Source organism: Camelus dromedarius, chromosome 23 (genome assembly GCF_036321535.1).
Source record: "Camelus dromedarius isolate mCamDro1 chromosome 23, mCamDro1.pat, whole genome shotgun sequence".
In the NCBI taxonomy this organism is placed as follows: Eukaryota; Metazoa; Chordata; class Mammalia; order Artiodactyla; family Camelidae; genus Camelus; species Camelus dromedarius.
In genome coordinates this window covers 16,484,819-16,503,727 of record NC_087458.1, presented here as the reverse complement: position 1 = coordinate 16,503,727, position 18,909 = coordinate 16,484,819, and positions in this window count along the sequence as shown.

Below are 18,909 nucleotides of genomic sequence, written 5' to 3'. Positions count from 1 at the left end.
ACATTTGACATATGTCCTTGGGCCCCCAGGTAAACGCTGAAGGAGCTGCCTGATATTGCATGTACTTATTTTTTTGATTTGAAAAAAACAGTAAGACATAGTATAAAAATCATTCAGTTAAAAAAAGTTTGGAGGGGGGAGATAATTAAGTTTATTTATTTTTATTTATTTATTTTTTTTGTTTTAACGGAGGCACGGAAGATTGAACCCAGGACCTCATGCATGTTAAGCACACACTCTACCACTGAACTGTACCCTCCCCCTCATACTTCTAAGCTAAGAAATTGACATAAAGCAAGAATGTAAAGTCTCATGCTCTCCCCTCCATTCCACCTCTTGCCTCTCAGTTGGGCCTCCAGAGTTAATCACTGTGGACTGCTTCTCATTTCCTTTCCTTTGGTTTCTTGATTTTCATGAATGGTGCTACCCTGAGAAGTAATATTGCCCTGCAAATAATGACCACATCTTAGAATCACCCAGAGCTTTATGGTTTATGAAGCCCTGGCTTGAGTACTGTCCTCTTTGAGCCTCCTAGGAGCCTTTGAGGAGTGTTCATTATGGCTCTGTTTTGTGGTTCAGATAGGTAAATACTGTGATCATTTATGAACCAGAGACCGGGCAGGCCATGGGCAGTCAAAGCCATGAGTCCTGAAGGACCCATAATGAGCTTGGCTGCACCTGCAGGATACAGATTTGTACAAAGGACAGGAAGACCACAGAAGAAAGCGTGAACTTAGTCTGCCTGGGCCTGGTAGCAAAGGGAGCTAGGGAATATTTTATATAAGCAATTGTAACAAAGCACAATTTTGAACGGTATTAAAATCCAGAGAAACAGTGCTTACTCAAGGTCAGATCACTAGAAATGACTCGAACTCACATATGGTGGCTCCAAGGCCAAGGTTCTTTCTCCCCATACTTGGCTGCGCAGTTTATGGCTTGCCCATTCAAAGCAGGCTTGTATTATATAATGTTTAACCAGAGTTAAAGGAATTTCCTGGCTTCAGAGACATTTAGTCTTGCTGATGGAGAAATGTGATTGCCTGAATGGATTCTAAAGTTCATAGGATGACTGGTTACTGTGAGAATAACCTTGATGTACCAAGATGTGTGTGGTGCAAAACAGAGAAGTAAAGAAAGTTTGCTTTTGTGATATGTTCCTTCAAACCGCTCAGGATTCCTGCAGCCTCTTGCAGTCTCTGGCTTCTCAGAGGCCCCACTGTTAGAACTCACCCAGGGCTGCCGGGGCCAGAACCTGAATTATCCATTAACACGGAGCAGCCAGTGTCTCATAATGATACTTATCGGGTTGCAGTGGAATCTGGCGTATGTCACCTGATGTGATCAGTAACTAATAATTGTTCAAGGGGATTTCATGTAGCTAATGTTTAGTCCGTTTTCTCGTGGGATTAAGAGAAGCTTAACCGGAAGAGATGACTTTCTAAAGGTGCAGTCTGAGATGTTGTGCTGCCTGAGGGAGGAAACGTTTGTGGCTGGCAGTGGGGGACTAGAAACCACCAACTCTGTATACATGTGATGCTGGATCTCCCGACAGCAGAAGTAACTCTCACGGTGCCCAGCTTGCTCCTTTGTTTCTCGTGCTGGGGTGCCTGGCTGTTTTGGTGGGAAGGAGGAGTGATGGCCTTGTTCTTCTAAGACAGGGATGACACATAGTGCGTTCAGCCAACAGGGCTGCCTCCCTTTGGCCTTGTATCTTATCACCCCTGTGGCAGGAAGGAAGAAGCCTGCTGGGGTTGAGGGCTTTGGCAGGATCGCCTCCGGTTTCCTGTTCTTTGGGCTGCCATGGCGGCAGGGGGGTTGGTAGCAGGGGGGGAGCATTGGCTGCCAGAGGAACGGTAGCTTAAAGAAGTCAGTAACAGTCCAGACACGAGGGGGGAAAAAAAAACCAGCCCTAAATATGTCCTGTTTGTTTCAGCCAACAAGCACTGTTACTTGGCCTACAAGAGCTCAAAGGCCCTCCTAATGGGACCACTCAGGGACTACATGACTGAAGAGACAGGGGCAGAGTGAGTGGTGGTGGGGAGTTGTTGCTAAGAGAGCCCAAAGTTCGCTCAGTCTTTGCTTCTCTCCCCATGACGTCCCTTTTATTTCCAGGCCCTCTTATCTCCATGGTAACCTGCCTGGGAGGCGCTGTGCCTGTGGGGCTTGCGGCTCTGTTACAGCGCTTAGCACAGTGCCTGACACAAAACAGAAAATCCATAGATATTGTTGGGTGACCTTTATGACCATCTACTTGAAGCGAAATCCCATTAAACCATTTCCTCCTCTGCAGTCTAAAAATCATTCATACTCACACTTAGATTAGCAAATAAACACACAAAACTTATGCATAGGAAAAAAGCGTGGAAGAAAATAAAATAATAATAACTACCTGGGAAATATGAATATATTTATTTCTCTCTTTCTACTTTTGTTTTATTTTCTGCTTTTTATAACTGCCTCTCATTAAAAAGTATGTTAACTTTCATAATGAAAAAGATCTTATCAATCGAAAGATATGAAATATTTTATATTAAGATATTTATATAAAATATAAAATCCTTATGTTGGAATGTGTTTTCTGAAGCAAAACCAACTATCTGCTGACTTCTTACAATGTCTGGGTAGAGTCGAGCTGTGGACAGGTTTATATACACATGTGTGCATATGTCTATGTATCTATGTATGTACACATATATATATATATGCATTGTTCCAACAGAGATGTTGACTCATTCTTCAAAAGTTCAATGGAACCAAATAGGAAAGACGGAATATACTTGGTAAGTTTTTCCAGAAATACAGCTTACACAGTTCCTCCAGGGACATTTGCAAAAGTGATTCCCCCACCCAATTAAGTCTACAGCCTCCTCTCTTGCTGGGCCCGTCTCCCCACCCTCTTCCCTTGCATCCTCTGCTCATGCCATAATGGATTGCTTGACACTCCCTGACCAGGCTGTCTTGCCTGTCTCTGTGCCTTTGCACGTGTCCACCTAGAGAACAACCCTCACTTGAGATACAGCTCACAAAAGTGTCGCATACCATGTGGAAGCCTTTCTGACTCTCTTCTCTACCCTAACCACTACCTTTGTGGCAACCAATCCCCCCTCCTCTGGGCCCTCATTGCACCCTACAAGTGTCCGCATCACAGGCCTACAACAGCAGACTGTGCTGATCTGTACACAGTGGTCTCTCCACTAGACTTTGTTCCCTGCCAGCATGCAGCAGTCTGTGTGCCAGCACCCAGCCCAGCCGCTGGCACACAGAAGTTCCTCAGGAGATGTTTGATGAATGAAGGAATCAATCTGACCGCAATTCGCCAGTCCCAGTGGTGGGCTAATGACAAGTGATGACACTAGCTGGAAGGGAGGAGTGTGTGGGAATGTGAGTTTTAAGATTATAATGGAAGTCAGAGGAAAATGAGAATTCACTGCAGCCAACTTTTGGAGATGTAAACTGACTTGCCACTTGTTTTGGATCTCCCAATGCTTAACTTGGTTGTTTTTCTCTAGAAATATCATCTGAGATTATGCTGTTTATATCTTGTCTATCACAAATTCTATGGTTTTGTGGTAAGAACATAGAAACTAGTTTCAATGCTACCATGGCAATCATTGTTTGTAAAAAACAAACAAAACAAGTTTTCTCCTTCAACCCATAAAAGAGAAAAATAGCTTTGAGATGCTGCCTAGTTTAGATGTAAAAGTTCACACCAAATTCTCCAAGATAACTATGATGATGATTATAATAGCATATTCATTGGTTTCACAAACATTTGTGAATTACCTACCATGTACCAGGCACTGTGTAATTGCTGGCATGGCTCTTATCATGGGGACTGGGGCAATGGCCTTTTCCTCTGTAATGTTGCTGGGGTGGAATTGCTTCTTCCCTTCCTTTCTTCATCCCATGGGCACTATGCTCTGACCCCAGCCTGGGAAAGAAAGGACACTACCCTTATTTGAAAAGGTGGAGGAAGGAAGTGTCTTCCTCTTTCCCACTGTCTCTCTAACTGGTGAGAAATGGACCAGCCATGGGGGTTCCAGAGAAAAAGGAAACACAGGGCTTCAAAATTCAGGGAGAACCCCCAAAGGAGAAAGAGGAGAGAGGCTTTCATGTGCTGACAATGGGGCAAAGGGACAGTAAGATGAGAGATCTGAGAAATGGGAACTGTAAGAAGGGGAGATCAAGACAAGAAAAGTGTAAAGGAGATGAAACAGAACAAGATGGGAAGAGAAACATGTATGTAGGGAAACTGGGGGAGAGACAGGGAGGGAGCCAGCTAGAGCTAGAGGGACTGTGTGAGTGGAGAGAGGAGAAGCAGGAGCTCTGCCGTATCTGGGTTGTGTGTTCCTCCTGAGGAACCTGGGGCCTCCCGCTGTTTAGACACTTAAACCCCATTCACGCCACCCGTGCCTTCCCTCTTCAGACCCCAGGGATCTGGTCCACTGCCTCTTATCTTTGCTGCTGCCACTCTTTTGTCTTCCTTCTTGAGGTTCTGATCCTTCCATGACTAGCCACAGTTTAGGATGAAGATTTCTCAACCATTCTCCATTCTGTAGGCTTTTTATGACCGTTCAATTCAGGGAAAGGAAAGAAAAGCATTCATTTGTTTGTGTATTTGCCAAACAGCAAACTGTCAAATTTAAAAGCTAAAGAAAATTCTTCCCTTGGCATACTAGGATACAGTTTGGTTCCTGGCTCACTCTCCAACCTCATTTCCGACCACTCAGCCTTTTGCTCACTCCATGCTGGGCTTCTTGCTGTTCCCCAAATACACCGAGCGTTCTCCTCCTGCATTTGGCCTTAACGCTGAGCGTCCTTTCATTCTAGAATGCTCGTGGGCCAGATATTTGCATGGCTCTGTCCTTCAGTTTGTTCATGTCTCTGCTCAATGTTATCTCCTCCTAAAAGCCTTTCCTAACAAGGATGCTAAAAATAGCCTTCCTTATCAATCTTCATGGCCATACTCTGATTTTTAGTTCTATATTACCAATTACTAGTTCTTCATTCATTCATTCATTCATTCATTCATTTATTCATTCATTCATTCATATATTTGTCTTTGTCACTTGAATATAAGATCCACGTGTTGGAAGATATTTCTACATGAGTCTTTCACTACCTTTTCCAGTACATTTATATAGCAAATACCTTGGAAAATGGAAATAGTGTCTCCCTCTGAGGGAAAGATCGGAAAAGCTTACTGCACATTAGAAAAGATTCAAGTTCCCTAAGCTCAGGGCTCCTCTCCTGTAATGCAGTCCATTGAAACTGTCATTGTCACCGGATATCCCAAATCTTGATTCCCACAGGATGACTCCATGCAAGAAAAAGTCGATATTCTTGCATCCATGAAAATGTGGCAGGCAGGCTAATTTTAGCTTGCAAGTAGGGTAAAATGCTTTTGTTAGCGAAACGCTTTCAAAGAGTTAACACTCAGCTATTTGTTCATATCTCAGTAAAGAGCCCTCCGAACCCCTCCCACATCACTCCTTGTGCTTGGAACCTCTGTTTCTCTGCTAGGCACAGTCGCTGTCTAGAGCTCAATGAGTAGGAATCTGCTGTCAGTGAAGAATCACCCAAAGACCTAACCCAGGACTCACTTATGTGTCATAGTTTAGAGAAATTCCTGACCAGTTCCTCTAATCTTAAATCTCCCACTTCCCCAAGTCTGCGCACAGAAAGCCAGTTTTGGTAACCCCCTGACTTTTGCCCAAGCCTTGCAGAATTTGTATTTGATTTGTGAGGGTTATTTCTAGAGGGTTTTTATTATACACAGGCAAGGCTGGAAATTTACAGGGTCGTTTTCTGTGTCTCTCTGATCCTCAGCTGTCTTGAGAATACATGATACACAGGGCAGATGTGTGGCTAATGCTAGAAGATTAGTTTGTGAGCCTGGAATGCTATTTTGCCTAAATTAACCTAAGTATGTTTTTTAAGAGATCTAAGTATTTATTTGTATTGGTAATAGAGATGCATGCAGCAAAAATTATCCTCAAGTCTTAATGTAACTGAATTTTGATAGATCAGATTTTATGTTCTCGTTCAATTAGAGATAATAGTGTTTATTCTCATTAGTGAATGATTTACAACTGGGAGAGATTATTGCCTCTGTTATGATTCTCTGAGTGTTTATTGAACATCTGTTATGTCCAAAGGATTGTGCCAGGAAAACAAGTATACCCTAATCAAGTTAAAACCTAATATATGCCTTAAGTATAAAGAAAACCTGAAGTATTAGTATGAACCAAATGCTGTGAAGTTTCAGAAAATGGGGTAATTAGGAATGTGCCCAGTTCTTACAGTATGGAGCTCAGGGCCTGGTTTAGAGTAAGCCCTCCATAAAGTCTCATTTAATTGAATACAGGAAAGAGTATATCTTGTTGAGAAGATCAATGGTTTTATGGAAGAAATGGTTTCTTATATAGATCTTGAGAAACAGGTAGGCTAATGCAAAATTTCTGGGAAAGAGTCCAATATTTTAGTAAATGTATATGAAAGTAAATGTATATGAAAGAGGAGATGGAGTTCTCTGCCTTTGGTCCCTTTATAGTAACTTTTCTTGACTTTGTTCTCTCCTTCTCTGCTTTATTACTAACTTATATTAGTAATTATATTTATGATTTTAATTACTAGTAATTATTTATATGTAGTAAAGTTTATTTTTAATCATAGAACATTTTAGAAAATATTTTAACTTTATGTAAAAGTTTTTTGATCCTGTCATATCAATGGATAGTTTTTTGTTTATTTTTTTAAATACAGTTTTTAAAGGCTATAGTCCATTTACTGTTATTAAAAAATACTGTCTATATTCCCCATGTTGTAAAATACGTCCTTGTAGCCTGTCTTACACCCAATAGTTTGTACCTCCCATTCCCCCACCTCTCTCCTCCATCCCTTCCCTTTCCCCACTGGTAACCACTACTTTTTTCTCCATATCAGTGGGTCTGCTTCTTCTTTTGTTATATTTGCTAGTGTGTTATATTTTTTAGATTCCACGTGTAAGTGATATCATACAACTTTCTCTGACTTATTTCACTTAGCATAATGCCCTCCAAGTCCATCCATGCTGTTGCAATTGGTAAAATTTCATTTTTCATGGCTGAGTAGTACTCCACTGTATATTTGTGTGTGTGTGTGTGTACCACATCTTCTTTATCCAATCATCTGTAGATGGACACTTAGGTATCCATCTTGGCAATTGTATATAATGCTGCTATGAACATTGAAGTGCATGTATTTTTTCAAATTAGTGTCTTAATTTTTTTGGATATATACCCAGGAGTGGAATTGTTGGGTCATATAGTGGTTCTACATTTAGTTTTTTGAGGAACCTCCATACTGTTTTTCACATTGGCTGCACCAATTTACATTCCTACCAACAGAGTGTGAGGGTACATTATTGCACTAATACAGTTATATTAGTAACTACATTTCTGTTTTTAATTACTAGTAATTATTTCTAAGTAGTTTCTAAGTAGTTAAGTTTCTTTATCATAAAATGTTATTCAACATTGTCTTCTCTGTTCCAAAGGAATAATGTTTATGATAACTAATGTCTTTTTTGCATTTTCGAAGTAAGTTGAGAACCGAGGCCACTCTAGGCAAAACTGAAGCAAGGAGTTTGTCATTTGCTTTCCTTCCCCAAACAACACTTAGGTTCTGGAACATAATATGTTAATATAGACCATTCTTGGGTCTCCATTCTTGAAGAACCCACTGTCTGCTAATCTGTGGCTAATTTGCTTGCTAAACATATGGCCAAAAGTTATGTTGTAATGAGTTGCTTTTCTCTGGTGTCATATATTTAAAGGTGGCAGCATGGGGCTCATCTAAAACTCATGGTCATAAGCAGTGGTTCAAATAGTAGGAATTTTGTTCGCCATGACAAGTTGGCAGTCAAAATATGCCATACACATGCTGGTGCATATACACAATCTCCTTTACGATCACAGAATTTTAAAGCTGAAAGAGACTTTGGAAATCTCCTAGTCTGTTATTCTCATTTTAAAATAAGGAAACTGAGACCTAGAGAAGTAAAAACAAACAAGTAAGCAAGCAACTAAGCAGATACAACTTGTCCAAGCTAGTAGCGCAGAGTTACAGGAGACCACAATTGCGGTCTTTTAATGTGTAAGCCATGGTTTTTAGCAATTTAAAGCATCATCATTTACCTATTGTTCTGAAATAACTTAATATCTAACTAAGAACCGATGTCATACGTATTTTAATAGGTCTCATTATATGAAGGAAAAAAAAATCCTGAACATCAATTATGAACCAATCACATAATACAGTTTTCTCTCAAGTTACATCAAAGAGAAAGCAATTTCCATCCTACAAGACAGAAAAACTAGTGATTTCTAGGTAAAGTGGCTGCTCCGCAGTTATACAAAGTGTCAGTGCTGCAGCTGGGACCAGGACTCAGGTTACTGGCCTTCTCCTTGAAGTCTTCATCTTGAGTCCCAGAACGTCTTCAGTGGGCTCTTACTTAATACTGTATTTCCACTTGTGAGTAAGTTTTAAACTAGTAAATTAATCCGTGCTCAGAGATGTATGAATGTCCCGAGATAACTGCTGTGTGAAATTCAAAGAAGTGGGGCCTCTACCATCAAGGAGTTTCCATCTGGCTGGGAAGAGACTCAGGGAGTTTGTTCCACCAGGTTAGATAAAACATCTAAGGTGCTTAGGTGACCATTATGACTTGTAAGTTTCCACAGGTGGTTTTAGGCTTATGTCTTGAGCTGTAAAACTTGGAGCAAATAATAATAACAGTAAAATAAACAAACAAGGGCCACGCTGTTGACTCAAGGCTCTAGATGCTCGCAGACTTTCTGTCTGGCATTTTCACTCTTTGCAAGCCACATATTAATGACGCTGACCTTTTTGGTAATTTGATTCTGATGAGGGCACAGCCAGCAACAGAACTCCAAGCCTGACAACCTAATGTGGGCAAAGCCAAGGAAGTAATTACTGCTTTAAATCAAAGAACTGTGTGTGCCTCTATAGGAGGCAAATTCTATATTAAATAGGAGCTCTTGCATCCTCCATACCATATGGCAGTCACCATCTTCCTGTGGGTTTACTTCCCAGAGCTCAGAAAAATGGGCTGCCCATTTGGGCCTCCAGATATAAAGGGCATTTTGGTGGCCATTTCATTGTCATTGAGTCTTAGGTTTGTAAGAGGCCTTACCAATCATCTCTTCTAGCTTCCTACCCTAAATAGTATTAATTCTGAAAAAGGGGACCCCCCTCCAGCCTGCTTAGATGCTTTCAGTGATGGGGAACTCAGTCCCTGGAGTTTAGATCCAAGGATCCATACATCTGTACTCTCAGGGGCAGGGTGTTCAAGATAACCTTGGGTAAGTGGACCTAAAATCATTGCCTCATCCTCCTTCTGTTTAGTTCTTCCTTCTTTTCTCCTCATTCTTTTTATATTCTTACTCTAAGTTACAATGATTGCTAAGTATCCACTGAGCATCCAAGATGTTGATTCACAACTAAATGAAGGACCATATGAAAATGTGTTTTGGCCATGTATCCAGCAAACCATGTATTTGGATAGGAGAGGAAAGGACACATTAAGGATAATTTTTATCTTACAATGTGTAAGCAAACTCAGTTTGCAAAGGGCTAATTGAATTTTCTGTCTAGCCATTCCCTATTTCCCCACGGCATTGTACTTTTCCTGGAAGAATTATATCAAGGCTGGAAAATTTAGCTTTTGGATTGTGACCAGATTCATTTCCTGTCCCTCATGTGTTTCATCAGAGAGTTAGCTTTTAAACAAGGAAGGGGACCTCACTTTCTCACACTGAGAGCCAAGACTTTAAGCCATTTTTCAAAAATCACTGACTATTCTATTGATTAAATTCACTTCTTGAACATTGCACAGGACTGTTCTAAGCTATCCAGTTTCTTGTATCTATGGATAATATGTCCAAAGGGCAGAGACTTAATGCAGGTTTATTGTCCATACTTACTGAACTTCCTCATTCACGGAGAATCACTGATGATTAATTCCTGTGGGGCCACCACTAGACCTATATATCGCCTTTGTGCAACTTGGCAAACTCTCTCATTCTTGAGGGGATGCAACCCACAGTTGTGCAGCTTGGCTAGCAGAAGAGACTTTGTGAGAAGCAAAAAAGCATTCTTTCCTCTGAAAAGACGTTGCCCTTTGCTGGGTCTGTGCTTTGGTTTTGCCTAATCAGCACAGAAGTGGTGGTTACGCTGATACCAGCTGCTGTAACCAACAAGCTAAAAATTACCAGTGGCTTATTACCATAAAAGTTTGCCTCTAATTCACATTAAAGTTACTCATCAGCCTCCAACAGGCAGGTGGAGGAGAACAAAGGATGGAGAATACCAACCTGCTTTTTAACCTCTTTGGCCTAGAGATAACACACCTCATTCCTGCTCATATTCCGTGGACACGAGCTAGTCACTGGGAGCCACGTAGGTGAAAGGGGGAGGAGGAGTTGGGAAGTATGGTTCATAACTGGGCAGCCGCCTTTAAGATTCGAGGAGATTTCTATGCCTGATAATTTAATGAAATGCATTTTGAACAAATCAAGGTATTTCTGTGCAGACTCCATGCGTATAAGGATGCCACAGAGCTGTTATTTGTCAACCTGGGAGGTTCAGCTCCAGTTGCTTTCCAGACACCAACTGCTTCAGGCCATGAGTTCATGGGAATGCAGACTTGGAAGTCAATCAGGACTGGATTTTAAAGTCTCACAAATTGCTTAGCCACTCGCCTCAGTTTTCTAATCTGTAAAGTGCTTAAAAAGAGATAAAAAGAATTCCAGTTAATCATAATGAATTGAATAACTTGTTTGTCCCTAGGCCTTTCGGAAATCCCAATAAAATGGGTTTAAAATGCAAAAATGTTATAATTTATAAACCGTCGAGGACAGTGACAGCAGATTAGGGACATCTGTACATTTCAGATGATAGACAGTGGACTCATGAATGGTAACTGATTCGATACGACAAAGCAAATAAAACTCTCAAAAGTAGGGTGGGAGGGAGAAAAGCCAACAGCAGGCAAACTGATTTGTACCATAAAACCCCTTAAAGGCTCAGAATTGAAAGTACCAATTGCCTTTGGAAAAAAAAAAGAATATGGGGTGAGATGAAAACAAGATTGATTGCAAACATCCTGGAAGCCCAGTAGAGATGTAATGCCGTGCAAAATACAGAGCTTAAAGGAAAGTTTGCAAATGAAATGGTAAGACCCCCCTGCTTGGTTCCCAGACTTCAAGAAGTCAGGATTATTTCCTCCCCTCTCTGGAAAAACTTCTGAGTAAAAGAAAGGGGGTATACAGACTGTTACCAGGAGTGTATTAGCGTCCTACTGCTTGCCACAAATTTATCAGTTTAAAATAATATAAATTATTATCTTACAATTTTGGAGGCTAGAAGTCCAAAATGGGTCTCACTGGGCTAAACTCAAGGTGTTGGCCTTTGGGGGATCAAGGGAATAATATGTTTCCCTGCCTCTTCCTGCTTCTGGAGGCTTGCCCTTTCCTTAGTCCATGTCCCTTTTCTTCCATCTCCAAAGGCAGCAACATCAGACCAAGTCCTTCTCATGCTGCCATCTGTCTGGTTCTCTCTTCCAATTTCCCCTTCTTCTTTTAAGGACCCTTGTGATTACCTTGGGCTGGGCCCACCCAGTGATCCAGGATAATCTCCTTATCTTAAGGCAAACTGATTCCTTAATTCCACCTACAACCTTAATTCCTCTTTGCTTGTAACCTAATATACTCACAGGCTCAGGGACAGGGTTAGGACATAGATATCTTTGGGAGCCGTTGGCTCTCACAGAGAAATGTTTGTGTGCCAGTCTGATCACCTTGTGGGTGAGGCTCACTGCCTCAGAAGCTCTGCCGATGCAGAGAGAGCTCCCAGATGGCTTTTTAGAGCCTCACCCTTATGTATGAACTCACAGGCAAGTGAGTTGCCAGGTAGGGTACTAGGAAACCATTCAGAAGTTACACACACACACACTTACAAACACACACAAACACACACACACACGCACAGATCCACATACCACACCGTGTTCCACCCATCCACATCTACACTTTCATCCTCCTCACCCCCGTACACGGCCCTACTGCCTACACAGCCGGGATGTCCATTAGGCATGTTGGGCCACTGCAGAAGGAGCAGAGCTTGTGATATAATCTCCCTCTTTTCCCCTAGAGTGAGAATAGAAGAAAGGCTAGATCCATTTATCTATCAAAGAACAGGTGGAGCTGAGGGCCCATTGGCCTGGGCATCTGGGTCCTGTGGTCCTGGGCCAGGTAGAGTAAAGGTCCTTGGAAGTCAACAAAAGGAATTTTCTGGCCCTGGCATTTTCTGGTAAAGAGGTCAGGTCTGGGGTGGAACTGGAACAGCCTGGCTACAGACAAAGGGACCAGGGCAGGAAAAATTGTCAGGTTGTTGGGCAACACGAGAGAGGCCGGGGGACACGGCCACATATACTATGCAGGTTTCATCCTGTGTCCCTCCCACTCTTCCCCTTCGTTCCTTTCTCTCTTGCTTCCCTAATCTTGTCATTTCTCTCTTCCCTGGGTATAACCCTTTCCATCACCCTTTTCTCCCTTCAGTCTCCCCACATGTTTTTCTTTCTATTTGTGACTTAAAGTCTTCGTACCATGACAATATCCACTTATTTTATACATAAATGTACACCAAAGTCAACGTACCATTCTCCTCTTTTGCCTGAAAATTAGTTTGATCGAAGATGACCATTGCTGGCATACTGTTCTTTGTGCCTTCCCAAGATTTTCAAGGAATATAGGAAACTTAGGACAGACTTTTAGCCCATGTAAGAAATTGCCTTCTCATAATAGCCTTTCATCAGATGTACTCTGAGAAAATGCGCTGTCAAGAGAGTTGGAAGCTTTGCTGTCTTCAGTCAATAGACCTAATTAAAACATTCCAGATACTCCTCAGTTTCGCCCTGGGTTATCATAATCTCTTGGTTACAGTCATTTTGGTAGTAATGATGGCACCAACAAATGTTAAATGCAAGTGGGGTTAGCTGGGAACGTTCTGCTCCTGTCTCGATGATTCATATCCTAATGCCTGCCAAGAGGAAAGCTCTGATGTTCTGGTTTCCCAAGCTAAGCATTTACTAGAACCGTCAACAGCATCCCAACAGGCAAAGGAAGAGGGATGATGGCTTACGATTTCTCTTAAAAATGAAAGGAACAAAATTAGTTGTTTCTCAAATATATGATTAGATTTACATTTCTACATGATCTTGCCCATATTGATATAAAAGGAAAAAAAAAACACTTGCATTGAAACTTGGTTAAACTCTCTACCATGAAGTGTTTATGCATTTAATTTGCTTTACAAATCTTAATTAATTTTAACTTCTGTCAAAATAATTTATGTATGCAGTCTAAAAATCCAAACAGGGCTACAAGGTTTATAATGAAAAACAGCTCCACCTTGTCTCACTCCCGATTTCTACTCCGAATATAGAACCATGTAATTCTTTCTGGTTCGTTCTTCTATTATTTACCTCCATCCTGCTAGATAAATATTTTACATTGCTATTTCTTGGTTTTGCGATTTTATTTAGTTGATATCCTACAATAGAAAATAAGGCTTTAACTCTCTGACTCTCTGTCCCCTTTGCACACTTAGACCTCTTCTCCCTTTATTCCAAATATATTTATGTCACGAATTTGGTTATAGCAATATTCAGGACTCACAGTGTTGTGATGATATTAATAGACTTCACAGCTGGGCTACATAGAATCATTGCATTCTATTCCTCATCCAGCTTTTCTGTCAGTGGAATTAATCATCACTTCTGTGATTATTTGCTTAGTTTTCAGTGTCCTGTCACTAATTCACTTCCAAACTCTGTCAGATTTGTAAGATTATAATCAAGTATATCACAAAATCAATCTCTCTCTCTCTCTCTCTCCCTATCTATCTATCTATCTTTTCCTTTTCTGGTGAAGGCATCACCTCTGGAGCCTCCCACCCTCTTGCTCCTGTCTGCACTGGCTGTTCACTAGCCTGGTAAACAGCTGTTTTCTTGGGCCTTCTCTTCATCATTATTCTAAAAAATGTTTTTTGCTTTTTCCTGTGTAGGATCTTGCCTCTTAGATCTGAAATGCTTGCTCCTCCTTATTTTTTGTTTATTCTACTTTTTGATGAAAGACAGTCTTTAGGAGTTTTCTAAGAAAGAGCCTGCTATTGGCTGATTGTGTCCCTTCCAAATTCATATTTTGAAATCTAGTACCCAATGTGGTGGTAATTAGAGATTGGCCTTTGGGAGGTGATTAGATCACTTGGATGGGACTGGTGTCCTGATGAAGAGACCGCTGTCACCTCTTCCACCATGTGAAGACACAGTGAGTAGATGGCTGGCTGTGAACCAGAGAGCAGGCCCTCACCAGACAGTATATCTGTGGGCACCTTGATCTTGGAATTTCCAGTCTCTAGAACTGTAAGAAATAAATTGTTGTTGTTTAAGATACCTCACACCATAGACTTACGGTATTTTTGTTAGAGCAGCCTAAGATAGGGCCCAAGGGGGATCAGTGTTCAGAGACTTTGCATATAAAAAAAAACCTCACTTTATTCTGTTCTCATATTTTAGTGATAGTTTATCTGGGTATTCAATATAGACTGGAATTTAAATTTTCCTCAGTATTTTAAAAGTGTATCTCCATTATCTTCTAAATTCTAGATTTTATTGATAAATTCATTATCATTCTATTTCAAGTTGTTTACATGTGACATTTTTGTGTTTTTATTTGTTTGTTTATGTTTCCCATCTAAAGAAGCACTGAGGATATCTTTATAGTCAGTGTTTTGAAATTCTCTAATGAAGTGCTTTGATGTGAATTTTTTTTCATTCATCATAAAGGGCCCTTAGTAAAATACTGAACACATGTAAGGCATCACCAGTTCTCATGTGAAGGCAATAATACTCAACCTTAATTGAATATATGCTAAGGACTGTTCTAAGCATGTTATAACACACATGATTTCATGTCTTTCTTTTTTTCTGTTTTTTTTTTTATTGAGCTATAATTGACATATAACATGATACTAGTTTTAGGTGTATAACTTAATGATTTTGAGATGACCACCACAGTAAGTATAGTTAGCATCCATCACCACAGATAGTTACAAATATTTTTTCTTGTGATGAGAACTTTTAAGATTTACTCTCTTAGCAACTTTCAAATATACAATATAGTATTATTAACTATAGTCACTGTGCTGTACATTATATCTCATAAGGCTTTATTTATTTGGTAAGTAGAAGTTTGTACCTTTTCACCCCCTTCACTCGTTTACCAGTCCCCCAGCCCTGCCTCTAGAAATCAACAGTTTGTTCTCTGCTATGAGTTTTTTTGTTGTTTTGTATTTTTTTAGATTCCACATATAAGGGAGATCATATGGTATTTGTCTTTCTGATATATATACATTTTCCTTATCCATCCATCAATGGACACTTGATTAACTTACAACAGAGAAGCCAAGATATACAATGGGGAAAGGACAGTCTCTTAAAAAAAAAAAAACTAGTATTATTCCCATTTAATATATGAAAAAAATGAGGCACTTAAGTAACTTGCAGAGTTCATGCAGTGAGTAAATGGCAGCACTAGGCTTTGAAGAATGGTAGGTTTTTTTTTTGAAATCCCATTCTATCCCTTCCCACCTCCCCACCCCCTTGGCAACCACAAGTTTGTGTTCTATGTCTATGAGTCTATTTCTGTTTTGTATTTATGCTTTGTATGTTTGTTTGTTTTAGATTCCACATATGAGCGATCTCATATGGTATTTTTCTTTCTCTTTCTGGCTTACTTCACTTAGAATGACATTCTCCAGGGACATCCATGTTGTTGCAAATGGCATTGTTGGTTTTTATGGCTGAATAGTATTCCATTGTATAAATATACCACATCTTCTTTATCCTGTCATCTGTTGATAGACATTTAGGCTGTTTCCATGTCTTGGCTGTTGGAAATAGTGCTGCTATGAACATTGGGGTGCAGGTGATTTCAAAATGGTAGAATAGATAAACAAGATTATACTGTATAGCACAGGGAAATATATACAAGATCTTATGGTATCACAGAGAAAAAATGTGACAATGAATATATATGTTCATGTATAACTGAAAAATTGTGCTCTACACTGGAATTTGACACAACATTGTAAAATGATTATAAATCAATAAAAAGTGTTAAAAAAACAAAAACAAACAAACAAACAAAAAGAATGGTAGGTTTATCATCACTATACTGCATTGTCCATGACAGGAGACCAAAACACTAAACATTAGAAGGGAGATTACAGAAGCTTATTTTATGGTTAGGAAAAATCAAAAAATATATAACTAGAAGATAATCAACAAACATTATACTAAAAAATGCAAAGTGTATCAATTACTTAAATAATTGTTGGTGGGGGAAGCAGCTAGAGGAAGTAGAAAGACATGGCTAATCCAAAAAGGCTCTCTGGGACCAGTGAATTTTTAAGCCAAAAAATGGTTTAAGAAACTCTGACTAAGATCCAGCTGTAGAAATTTAGGGACAATAATAATGTTGATACAGGTTTTACACAGTGACTCTGCACGCATTTTCCATATCTTAGGCTAACCAAGCCATGGGTGATGATGCAAGGGTTTCCAAAAAGGTTTGGAATTCAGCCAGGCAAATCTTTCTTTCCATCCATCCAATCATGTATTCATTATCCTAGGCTCTAGGACACAAGGATGAATAAAGCACAGTCCCTCTACAAAAAGACTGTATAGAAAAATGAAAGACACCTAATCTATGCCACACCTGTCATAGCAAGGAATAGACAAGGAGATTTACAGGAGGAGGAGGAAGGGGCTTTCGGGACCTGGGAGAGTCAGGAAAGGCTTCATTGAAAGAAGTCATATTCAAATTAGGTCTTGAAGGATGAACTGAAGCTAGACAAGCAGAAGAGGGGGAAAGAGCACAAGGGATTGCAGATTCATGTTGCTGAAGCCCTGAGGACATGCCCTGAGGACTAGAGTCAGACGAGTCAGCAGGCACCCACCAGGGAAGGCCATTTATGCAAGGCAGAGGAGCTTAGATGGCATCCAGGGGGTAGAGGAAAGCCACTGAAGTCTTTTCAGTAGAGAAGGTCACTTTGAAACGCTTACTCGAAAACCCTCTACTATTCGCCTAGCATCTGGCATCTCACCCTTGTGATAGTAAGAACCACCTCTCCAGTATCCAGGAGTTGGACACCTTTCTGTTGTGGAATTTCCATTCAAATAGCTTGTTCACCACCTTTAGCCTGCCTATAGTGACACAGGCAGTTAACATCCTGAACTAACCTCTTTTGATGCTGCTTCATGGAACTTCCTACTTAAGCTCGATACATCAATGGACAATGAGGCATACCCTGCAAACTGACTGCAATACATACACGGATGCCATTGTTCCTCTTCTTTTTTTTTTTTTTTACAAAAATAGCAGAACAATATATCACATCTTATATCCCCCTCCACTGACTCTCATGGTTTTCTGTTTACTCTTTTCATCTTTGTAAGCTGACTTTATAAATTGATTAACAAGCCTGGTAAACTATGTTGTTCTAAGGAGCTGATGATCTATAATGGTTTACGGTATTAACTCCTCCCAAATATGTTTGCATATTTGCTGGGGTCTTTCATCCTCAACTCAAAGCAATCCTTAAAGTGGGAATATCAACCACTTGGCAGGTCTGTGTCTGGACTTGACTTTCCATCACATGTTCCTCCAATTTTTCCATGTAGACAGTCCCATACTCTGTTTATTGTCAGAGTCAGAGTGCCTGAGTTTTCTCCATCAGGCTGTCTGTGGGAAGCTCGAGGCGCCAATCTGCCAGGGAGAAGATACCAGCCCTCTGAAGGGGGCTGAATTCAGCCCAAATCTTGGCTCCGTTAAACTGACTGTATCCACCAAAGAATTTCCACAACCAAGGATTGTATTGCAAGCGTATCTGCCTTTGGGATACTCAAGGCATAAGATTACATTCATTCGTAGGTTCGTACTTTGGTCTCTGGCTGTGAACCTCCATTGCTGAAAGTGACAATGAAATGACTTCAGAGGAGGTGTGTTCCCCCTTGCTGGTAGGAAGATCGTGTATGCCTTAGTGCGTCCTGGCTGCTATAACAAAATACTACAGAGGGGGCAGCTTTCAAACAGCAGAAATTTATTTCTCACAGAAGCTGGAAGTCTGAGATCAGAGCAGCAGTGTGATTGGTTAAGGACCCTCTTCCGGGTTGCATACTATTCGTTGTATCCTGACATGGTGGAAGGAACAAGGGATCTCGCCTGAGCCTCCCTTATGAGACCATTAATCCCAGTCATGAAGGTCCTTCCATCATGACCTAATCATCTCCCAAAGGCCCCACTTCCTGATACCATCACCTAAGGGGTTAGAATTTCAACATATGAATTAGGCAGGGGACACAAACATTCAGATCATAGCAGTGTAGTAAATAAACCTAAAGAGGAGGAAAAAGGAGTGGTATTCAGATCTCTTATGATTGGAGAGAAGGGTTTGGAAAGTACCAAGTATTTCCTAGTTTACTGGTCCATCTTACACCACCTTACAGAATAATTTTCATCATTCTCCTAAATGTTTCCATCTGAATGTCTTAATTTCTAAAATCTAAAAATTGCTTGGCAACCAAAATGAATATACCCTAGTTCAGTTGATGAATGTGATTTTAATTTCACTTCAGTTATAAATGTGATTAAAAGTAAATTTAAATGACTTAAATTTATATTGATACATTCATTCTCTCTCTATATATGTATATATAAAGCATACATATATTCATATATATGTATAAAATATGTCTACGGAATTTGTAATGGTTTGAGTAGGCAT